Source organism: Macadamia integrifolia, chromosome 8 (assembly GCF_013358625.1).
Source record: "Macadamia integrifolia cultivar HAES 741 chromosome 8, SCU_Mint_v3, whole genome shotgun sequence".
In the NCBI taxonomy this organism is placed as follows: Eukaryota; Viridiplantae; Streptophyta; class Magnoliopsida; order Proteales; family Proteaceae; genus Macadamia; species Macadamia integrifolia.
The window spans coordinates 31831342-31841196 of NC_056564.1; the positions used below are offsets into that span (position 1 = coordinate 31831342).

Consider the following 9855-nt stretch of genomic DNA (forward strand, 5'->3'; position numbering starts at 1 on the left):
AAGTTGAACCATAAACATGTCGGACTCGATCGAATCTACCGATGGATGCTTGGAATTGACACCCCTATATGGGAGCACAACCCCATGTCCTCTAGATTACATCAAATCAAGTGGCATAAATGGTTAAGAAACAAGTCAACAACACTTTGCTAATCAAATTTAAGTTATAAACGTGATTAATCATGTCAGAAAAAATAACGGGGCTAAAGATGTACCTAGATGGGTTTCATGCCTTCACGAGTGATTCTCTATCACACTAGAAATATTAGTTAGCCCCCAAAATAGAGTCCACGTTTCTAAAATTATCAAAAATTCGAATCATGGATGAATTTTGATGTCGACTCGCGACTTTATATATTGAAAAGATTTCAGTGCATGTCAATGTATTTATTTATTTATTATTATTATATATATATTTTTTTTTTTGACAATTTCTTTTAAGGGCCAGTGAGCCAACTAGGATGATTCAAAGGCTGTTGCAAGGCATCCCATCTCAAGGAAGGGCGGCCGGTAGGGGAAAGAGGGTGGAACTCAAACTCCAAACATGCCAGACAGAAGACTGTTTTAATTTTAACAGATTCTACTTTGAACTGGGTTAACTGGGAATTGGGAATTGGGTAAGACTTGGCACATCTAGGGTTGTATTGGAACCTCAAACGCCTATTTCAAGCCCTCATGTTTGAATTGATTGATTATATTTTTCACATATATTGCATACTTTATTTGGTATATAAATCAAGGATTGTCTCCAATGTATGTCTCATTCAATTGAAATTGAATCTTCTCCTAATTACGGGGTAAATGAGTTCATCTTCATATCAAATTTAAGTATAATAAAACAACATATTGTTTGGACATGCAAGCAAATTTATAGGTCAAAATAACTACATTTCTATCATAACTTACCATTTAGGGGTAGTTATCTTGCACTGAATGATCAATAGATGTGTTAAAAGAAAGTGGAAAAATCATCAAATCCATAGATATAAAATCTCTCGGTTCTCAAGAGATACTCATCATCATTAAAGCAACCATTGAGTGACAAAATGAGGAGTTAATAAAATGCCCAATTTTTTAAAGAGACTGTGAACATTAAAAGTCAAAGAAGTGATTTCCCTTTAGTTATCATGTGAGTAAAATCTTATCAGCACATTGCTCAAGAACACCAGAACACAGGGAAATGATGAAATGAACTCATACTCGAAATCATCGAGAGCATGATAAAACAACAATAAAAAGTAGACGGAAAACCACCTAGCTTACACAACCATTCAAGTTTTTTCCAAAAAAAAAAGTTGATGTCAAATAGCCAATAAATCACAAACCAGGTATTGAAAGTTGGGAACGGAGCCTCAACTCAAAACTTGCGAGGGTTTTTGAGGAAGATGCCAAACAATAGATAAACACACAATTTAAGTTTTGACAGCTAGGAAAGAGAACCAATTGTCGACTCAAAAACAAGTAATATTGGCATAAAAAGAGCAATTGTGGATGAAAATTCTTTCAAATTATGGAATCATCACACCTCTATGATCAGGCCATAATTATTCATGAAAGTGTTATTTAATATTTAATTTTAATTGAATATTTATAATTAAATTAACTCCACTTTATTACTTTCTTGTGATCACAGGATTCAGACCTTATTACATTCTCTTTCCTTGAAAACAGAAAAGATTATAAAAAAAAGAAAAGTTATTTAAAAAACAAGGGTCTGCTTGAAACATAACAGGACATCAATTACCCTCTTAAAACTACAAGCGGGGATGCAATTGAAAACAAATTTACGAGAATATTTGAGTAAATTCACACTCAACACTACATTAAAATAAATGCACTTGTGGGGTTTTTCTATCCTAAAGAGATGTGCTTATATAAGGAGCTGGATTTTTCTTCACTCCTTGATTCGGATGGATAATCTGTCAACGATTAATATACATTGCTTACATGCATTACTCTTATCACTGGATACAGTCTGCTTGTCATTTACGTACTCCAACTATTAAATATTTTTTGAGCTCGTAATTAACATTTAGTATGGAATTTTTACATTCTAATGAAATCTTGAACTAACATGTTGTTTATTTTCAGATTCATCTAGGCTCCTAATGTTTGGTGAATCTTTAGCTCAAAAATGGAAGAGCACCTGGGATTTTACCCAAGGTATGATGGTTCGAATCCATCAAGATTCTTGGATATGGTCTTGCTTTGTGCTGAATTTTTAAGTGCGTGTGTGTGTAGCCAGCTACTGAATTTAATATGGTCTTGATATCGTATTGATATGGTTTGTCATTTTAAGTGAATGTGTGAATAGCCAGCTAGAATTTCAGTTCCAGGATTGCTTTAATATGGTTTGTGAATGAACATCAACAGAGTGGTTTGTAAGTGAATTTCAGTTCCAGCTAGAATCTCCTGTTTCCTGAAAATCAACAAAGTGGTTTGTAAGTGAATACATCTATGGCAGTTCTTTGGAAGTAATATTTTTTATGGCTTCTATTTGTGTTTTTTTGTGTCTACTCAGTTCTGATGTGTGTTTTCTCTCATGAGTCTTGCTTAGGCTTTCTTAATGGATCCCTGGTGGATCCACTTTACCTTTTCAAATCTAACTACTCTTTTCTTCAGTATTAATGCCATATCTAACAAGTCTCAGGGAAGCCCTTTCCAATTATATGTCATGGGTGTACAGCAAAAAATAAAATAAAAAATAATCATTGGATTTGTAATAATCACAAAGAGAATATTCATTTTTAAGTTCTTAATTATCTAAAGGTGTTAAAATTTTAGACATGGAACCTGGTTTGTTCAAAAGAAACCCATATTGCTCAGGCCTTGGTTCCCCCATTTGTGTTTATCCCATCTTTTTTGCTCCTTGGCTCCCATCTGCTGGGTAAATTAACCTTCCTAACCTCCTTAATTTCCATTAGTGGATGGAGGAGGCCTTGAGTATTGTTGGTAGTACTTTGGGAACTCCATCATTGTGCACTAGACAATTGGAATAAATCTCAGGAACGGCTGTCATTCGCTAGGATATGGATTGAAATTTCTGCAGCCAGAGAGCTTCCATCCTCTATCACTATTGCAGATGAAGATGGCAGAATAGTTTATGTCTTTCAACATTCTCTCTCTCTCTCTCTCTCCCTCACACAGAATCTCTTTCAAGATGAGTAGGTAATATGTAATTTCTATAATCTTAGAAAGTTGTCTATAATCCATGCAACCATTTCTCTGTCAAAGTTGTCTAGTACTCTGATTCTCTTGGTCATGTAATCTTAGAAAGAGAAAAGGATAAAGCTAATAACAGTATAGAATCTCTCTTTAACCACTGGAGTTGGAGAATAACCCTCCTGAAGAAGCTTCAGCTTTCCAATCTTAGGAGATGACAAGCAGAGTTTAAGTTTCAGGATCTAACTAATACGATAGGCTTATTGTCTTTGGTTCTTTTCATAATAAAATGGGTTTTTGAACCTGGTCTGGGTCCTTATTCTTAGTCGGCAGGAATTAAATCAAAATCTTTGCACTAATGCCCAAGTAAAATTTGATTGACTAAGGCTATTTTACACTCAAACAAAACCCAAGATCTTTGTATAATCTCCGTATCTTCATCAAATGTTTTTGGGAATAAGGCAAGACGCAATTAAATGTAGGTGTCAAGTTACACCTATAGTGGTCTCATTGAGGCACTTCCTTCCAAATTTGAATATCACTAGTATGCCCTAAATGACCATAGTATCCCATTTTTTAACAATATAATGAAGAAAGACAAATAAGACGAAATTATCCTAATTTCCTCAAAATCTCTATCATTTGACCTAATTTCCACAAATTTGATAAAGAAGTCCAGATTGCCTATATATATATATACCTAAATTCCATTCAATTTGACCATAATTGATCTACATTATAATACAGAAACCTAGGTTCGCAAATTGAGCTTCTAAGGTCAAAACTTGATGACTCAAATAGGGCCAACTAACATATCAGCCATGGCTTGGGCTTTTGGGTAGATTAGGAAGCTCCCATAGGTTGGCTCGGTGGCCAGTGGGTACCCTGGGATAGGGGTGTAAATTTGGTCCTGATGGCCCAAACCCGCCCTGGCCCAGCCCTAAGCCCGAACAAGGTTTGGGCTAAGATTTCTAACTATGAGGGCGGGTTAAGGTTGAAAAACATAGACACTAGGGTAGGGTTGGGTCGGGCTTGGGTTGAGGCCTAGGCCTAGCCCGACTTGGCCAACCAGGCCCTGATTTTAACAATGATTTATATAATATATTTGACAAAAAAAAAAATACAATTTTTTTCAGATTTGATCATTATATCCCTATCTAGAATAGAAATATTATTTGTATGACCTAAATGACCATAACATCCCATTTTTTGAACAATACTTATTATATTTGGTTTCAAAAGTTTGACCAAGATTATATGAGTCAGAGAAAAGCATCCAAGTTGCACTTATCTCATTGTTGATTGCTCTAATTACAATGGCTTGGAGAAACCACCCCTAAAGGATAAGAGAGAAAAATGAAGTGTTTAGTTTAATATAGAAGCAGTTTACTACCATATCCAAAATGTTCTCTAATATTTTAGAGGTGTTTTACTATCATCCCTAAACCTTTCGCTCGAGTTCAAATAGTCTGCAATAAGCGGTGAGGTGCAGTGAGCATCCAACGGCTGAGAGGGTCTGGCCATGCACTCCAACTGTTGGATGCACACTACACCTCACCACCACACTGCAAATGATTTTGATGCCTTACTCTCATCTTTTATGGGTGATTGCCTACCATAGTACCACCACTAGAAAAATATTAAAATGTTTTTCCTCCTTTTTCCCTATATTTGTTTGCTCTTTTTTTCCATGTTACTGTTCCCTATTCCTTGTGAGATTGCATATACTTTTACTTACAAAAATGCGAGGCTCCGTCCCTTAGGATCGACTAACCCATGTGCAAGTGCCATTCACATGGAACCTTTCCCCTCTTTGGCCTTCAAAGTTCTCATTTAAATATTTTCTACTAGCACCAAGATCTACACCAACGGCTGCTCTGCCCGAGCTCATGCCCCAGGTTTTACAGTGACCGCCATGCCCTCCTACTCATCGAGACCTAGCAGTTTCCCTGACGGCCGGGCATAGGTTACGCGATTTAATGCCATCCATTTTCAAGGGCTAGTTGTATGGTAGGTGAGTTGTTACACACTCTTTAATGGATTTCGACTTCCATGACCACCATCCTGCTATCTTAACCAACCAATACCCATTATGGGTTCTAGGTTAGCGTGTAATCCAGCACTGTAACTTGACTTATGGTTCATCCCATATCGCCAGTTCTACTTACCAAAAATGGCCCACTTAGAGCTCTCAATTCCATGGCATGGCTCAACAAAGCAGCCATATCATCTTACCTATTTAAAGTTTGAAAATAGGTTGAGGGCTTTACACCCCCGATGCCTCTAATCATTGTTTTACATGATAGAACTCACTCATGGGCTCCAGCTATCCTGAGGGAAACTTTGGAGGGAATCAACTATTAGACAGTTCGATTAGTCTTTCGCCCCTATAACCAAATAGCCTTGTGCAAGCGACACAAACGACCTATATTCTCCCCCTGAGCAACATAACAGGAGGTTGCTCCATATACACCTCCTTCTGAAAATCTCCATACAAAAAAACATTCTTGATGTCCAAATGAAATAACGGTCAATCAAAGCTGATAGCAAGAGATATAAGAAGGCGAACAGAGTTCAGTCTGGCAACCAGAGAGAATGTCTCAAAAGTAATCCACACCACAAGTCTGAGTATACCCTTTGGAAACCAGATGGGCCTTGAACCGCTCAACAGAGCCATCAGAATGATACTTAACAGTGTACACCTAGCGACACTTAAGCAGATACCAGGAGGTAAATCTACCAGGCTTCAGGTACCACAACTCACAGAAGCATCCATTTCTACATCCATGGTAGCCTTCCATCCAGGAATACGGAGGGAACAAAAGATGACATGCGATTAATCAAACAACAAGCGGTTAAAGCACCATCACATAAAAAATGTTTAGGGACATGCATGTGAATCATAATGGCACGACAACCTCAAGAAGATGCCGGTTCTTATTCTCTGCTACCCCATTTTGCTACCCATAGGCATAACTAGTTTGATGTATCATCCCATGGGTATCACAAAACTCAGATATATCAGTTTGAGCATATTCTAAAACATTGTCAGAACGAAAAATCTTAATAGGAATGCCAAACTAAGTCTTTATTTTATTATAAAATTTGTGAAACACAAGTAAAAATTTAGATCGTTCCTTTAATATGTACAACCATGTAAGGCAAGAATGGTCATCCACAAAAATCACAAAGTATCGGAAACCAAATTTGTTACTAACTCTGCAAGGACCTCATACATCAGAATGGACTAAATAAAATAAAGATGAACTATGAGACACAGAGCGAGATGGGAAAGACACACGATGATGTTTACGCAACTCACATGCCTCACACTCTAACCTAGAGATAGACTTCAAACTAGGAAATAAGAGCTGTAACCTAGAAAGTGACAAATGACCTAAACGATAGTGCCATTGGAAAGGAGTCACGTCCCCAACAGCCACAACCCTAGCAGTAGTAGTAGAAGGAGGCCAGCAATGGTTGAGGTAGTATAATCCATCCTTTTCACCCCCTCCACCAATCGTCTTTCTCATATGAATCCTGAAAGACACAGTAGGAAGGAAAGAAGGTTATTGAACAATTTAAAGAACGAGTTAATTGACTTACAGAGAGAAGACTTAGTGGAAATTGAGGGACATAGAGGACAGAAGATAAATTAATGGATGGGGTAAGTGAAATAGTACCATGTCCAAGGACGAGCATGGAAGTGCCATTATCAGGGATAACAGAGTTTATACTAATATTAGTAGAAAAATTCTAAAAAAGTGATGACTTATCGGTCATATGGGCAGAGACACCTAAATCAATGATCCAAGGAGTAGATGTAGTAGTGAGAAGGCCTAAAGTACCTAAGTGAGCTACAGTAACAGTGGATGTAGACACACCATTAGATGTATTAGAGGATGCCTTAAGAGTGTGCAAGTGTCGGAGAACCTGATTATTGGGTCCAGTGGTTGATGCTAATCCCAATATCGGGATTAACCCTCAGCCCCAACAGCTATGAATGGGTTCCTCTAGTATACTTGTATTGCAAATGCTTCGGCCATAAAACCTCAATGTGTGAGAAAGCCCCTTCTCTGACTCATGCCGACACCACCATACAAACATCTCTAGACAACATTGAATCCTCTGGCATTCCCTTACAGACGAATGCCTTCAAGGAACCAACTGTCAAAAGAAACAAAAGAAGAAGAAATAGAAACCCTCAGTTGTCGGAATCTTTGTTACCAAAATCGATTATAGAGCATCTTCCTTCGAGGGTCTCTAGGACCGATGGTCCTTCACCAAAGCTTCTATCTACTGGACACAATCCATTCTCGATTTTAGAGTCGCTTGTCCTTGAAGGTGACGTTGTGCCTTGCTCCCATGCTTCTGCCTCTGAACATTCTCTTCCTCTATTGGTTACCTCTCTACCGGAAAGCCAGGTCGAATACTCGCCTTTGTTGGATTCTCTTGATCTCATCCCCATATCCTTGCTCCCCCCTTCTCCTTCTTCCTTCTGTCGCAAGTTCCCCTTCGATTTCAGACACTCTGTCTGAAATCCCTAACCGACCTTATTCCACCTTAAACCACCTTTCTTCCTCATATTTTAACTGGTCCACCTCTGAACTGGGTCTTATCCCATTAAATCAATTTCTCCCATTTTAAATTCTAAATAAATTTTTAAAATTCCCAGCAGACCATCCATTATACCTGGGGAACCTATACAACCCGACCCACCCTCTTAACTAACCCATCAACTCTAACCCACTAACCATAGCCGCATATCCACTACCCGATCCATCCACCCTAAACCTTCCTAACCCGATTCCCTTGTCTCTCTCACCCGACATTGCTCCTATTGGCCTTCCTCCTGTCGTAGGCTATCATGCTGCCACTGCTCCTCTCTCTTGCCACTGTACATTGCTGCTACGACCATACCTCGCTCAACGCTGGATGCCGCCTCGACTGTCCCTTCTTTTCCTGCCACTACCCTGTGGCTATCAAGCCCTGCCACTGTGCCTGCCATTGCCTTGCTGCTGTCAAGCCATGCCACTGCGCCTGCCACTGTCTCACCTTTGTCAATCCATGCCACTGCACCTGCCATTGCTTTACCGTTGTTGCCACTGTCAAGTCATACCGCTATGCCTACTACCTTATCAACCTCTTCCGAAGGACGCCCTAAGCTCCCGTTAGCCTCGGAAGGCCCAATCTCTTCAACCATCACTTTGGAAAGCCGCTGTATCCTTGAATGCCTTGGAAGGCCTCACATCTTCTGAAAGATCCTCTGCTATTGTTACCAGCTGTTGTTCACTAGGTTTAAGCTCTATAGACCTTGGCGAACCAACTCCCCTGCAACCTTTAGTGCCTCTACTATGCTCATATTGCAACATTGCCTCTTTAATCTTGCACTAGCCCCACAGCTACTATGACTCACCAAACCAGCACTTTTTCCTTGCCTCCATGTGCAACGCAGGAAGACTCTCAAGGAGGCTCTTTGGATGAGATTATAACCCAGCACCATCACCATCACCATCATCAATCCATCACCTCCACCAACATCAAAGCTCCCCCTCCCAACCTTAAAAAACCATAAACACAAAAATAAACCTACCTCCATTACCATAAGATCTTCATCCACTTCCAACACCACCACTGTCATTGGCTACTCCCAGCGACCTACCACCTCCCCAGCCCCCCCATTCCCATCACCCCTCACAGCTTGACGAAGCATTGGACGCCCTCTCATCTTGGTTCCCAATGATTCCTTGGGACATTTAGAATGTCCGAGGCCTTAATTCCTCGGCCAAAAATGAAATTAGATCACTCATGCGCTCCTCTAAACTCAACTTATGTTGCCTCCTGGAAACCCGTGTCTTGGAACCCAATGCCTCTTGTATTACCTCAACAATTGCTCCTTCTTAGTCTTTTATTTCCAATTACCTTCACAACCCTAATGGGAGAATTTGAATTCTCTGGGATCCCTCTTTCCTCACCATCTCTTGCCTCTCATCATCTAATCAAAACACTCATATCACCATTTCCCATCACTCTGGCTCCCCCTCTGGTCAGACCTACTCTCCTTTACCATCTCTTTGGGTGTAAGACTTTATGGAATTTCCAGGGACTTCAATGTTATCCGGTTAAGTCGTGAAAAATAGGGAGGTAATCCCATTGACTCTCAAGCTATGGATTTGTTTAATGAATGCATTGATGATATTAATCCCACAGATCTTAGATGGTCTGGCACCAAGCTTACATGGCATAGTAGGAGAGCTGGCAATCATTGGGTGGCTTGTAACCTTGACAAGGCCCTCGTTAACGAAGCTTGGCTTGACTCCTTCCTTTCTTCCTATACCTGTTTCGATCTATTGGGCATTTCGGACCATAGACCCATCTCAATCCATGTCCTTCCCTTCCGATTATTGGGCCCTAAACCATTCAAGTTCTTTGATATATGGATTTCTCATCTCGATTTCCATCCTCTCGTCCTTAGTGCTTGGAATATCCATGCCTCCCTCCCTCTCCCCGCTCCTTACTTTTGCCAAAAAGCTTAAGAGCATTAAATCGACCCTTAAGCTATGGGAATCCTCTACCTTTGGGAACATCTCCTCTCGGGTTTCCTTTGGTAGAGATAAGCTTCATTCCATTCAGCTAAGACTTCAACTTGACCTTCTCAATCCTATTCTGGCCAAGGAAGAGAAAACTACTGCT

The 9855-nt window shown here is 39.8% G+C and overlaps 1 long non-coding RNA gene across 1 annotated transcript; it reads right to left on the bottom strand.

The window, feature by feature from the left end:
• Nucleotides 1-6336: 6336 nt before the first annotated feature.
• On the bottom strand, nt 6337-7749 carry LOC122086342. Its single transcript, XR_006142384.1, has 2 exons — nt 7390-7749; nt 6337-6702 (listed from the first exon to the last, which is right to left on the bottom strand). It is a non-coding gene; the product is annotated as an uncharacterized LOC122086342 (long non-coding RNA).
• Between the last annotated feature and the right edge of the window lie 2106 nt (nt 7750-9855).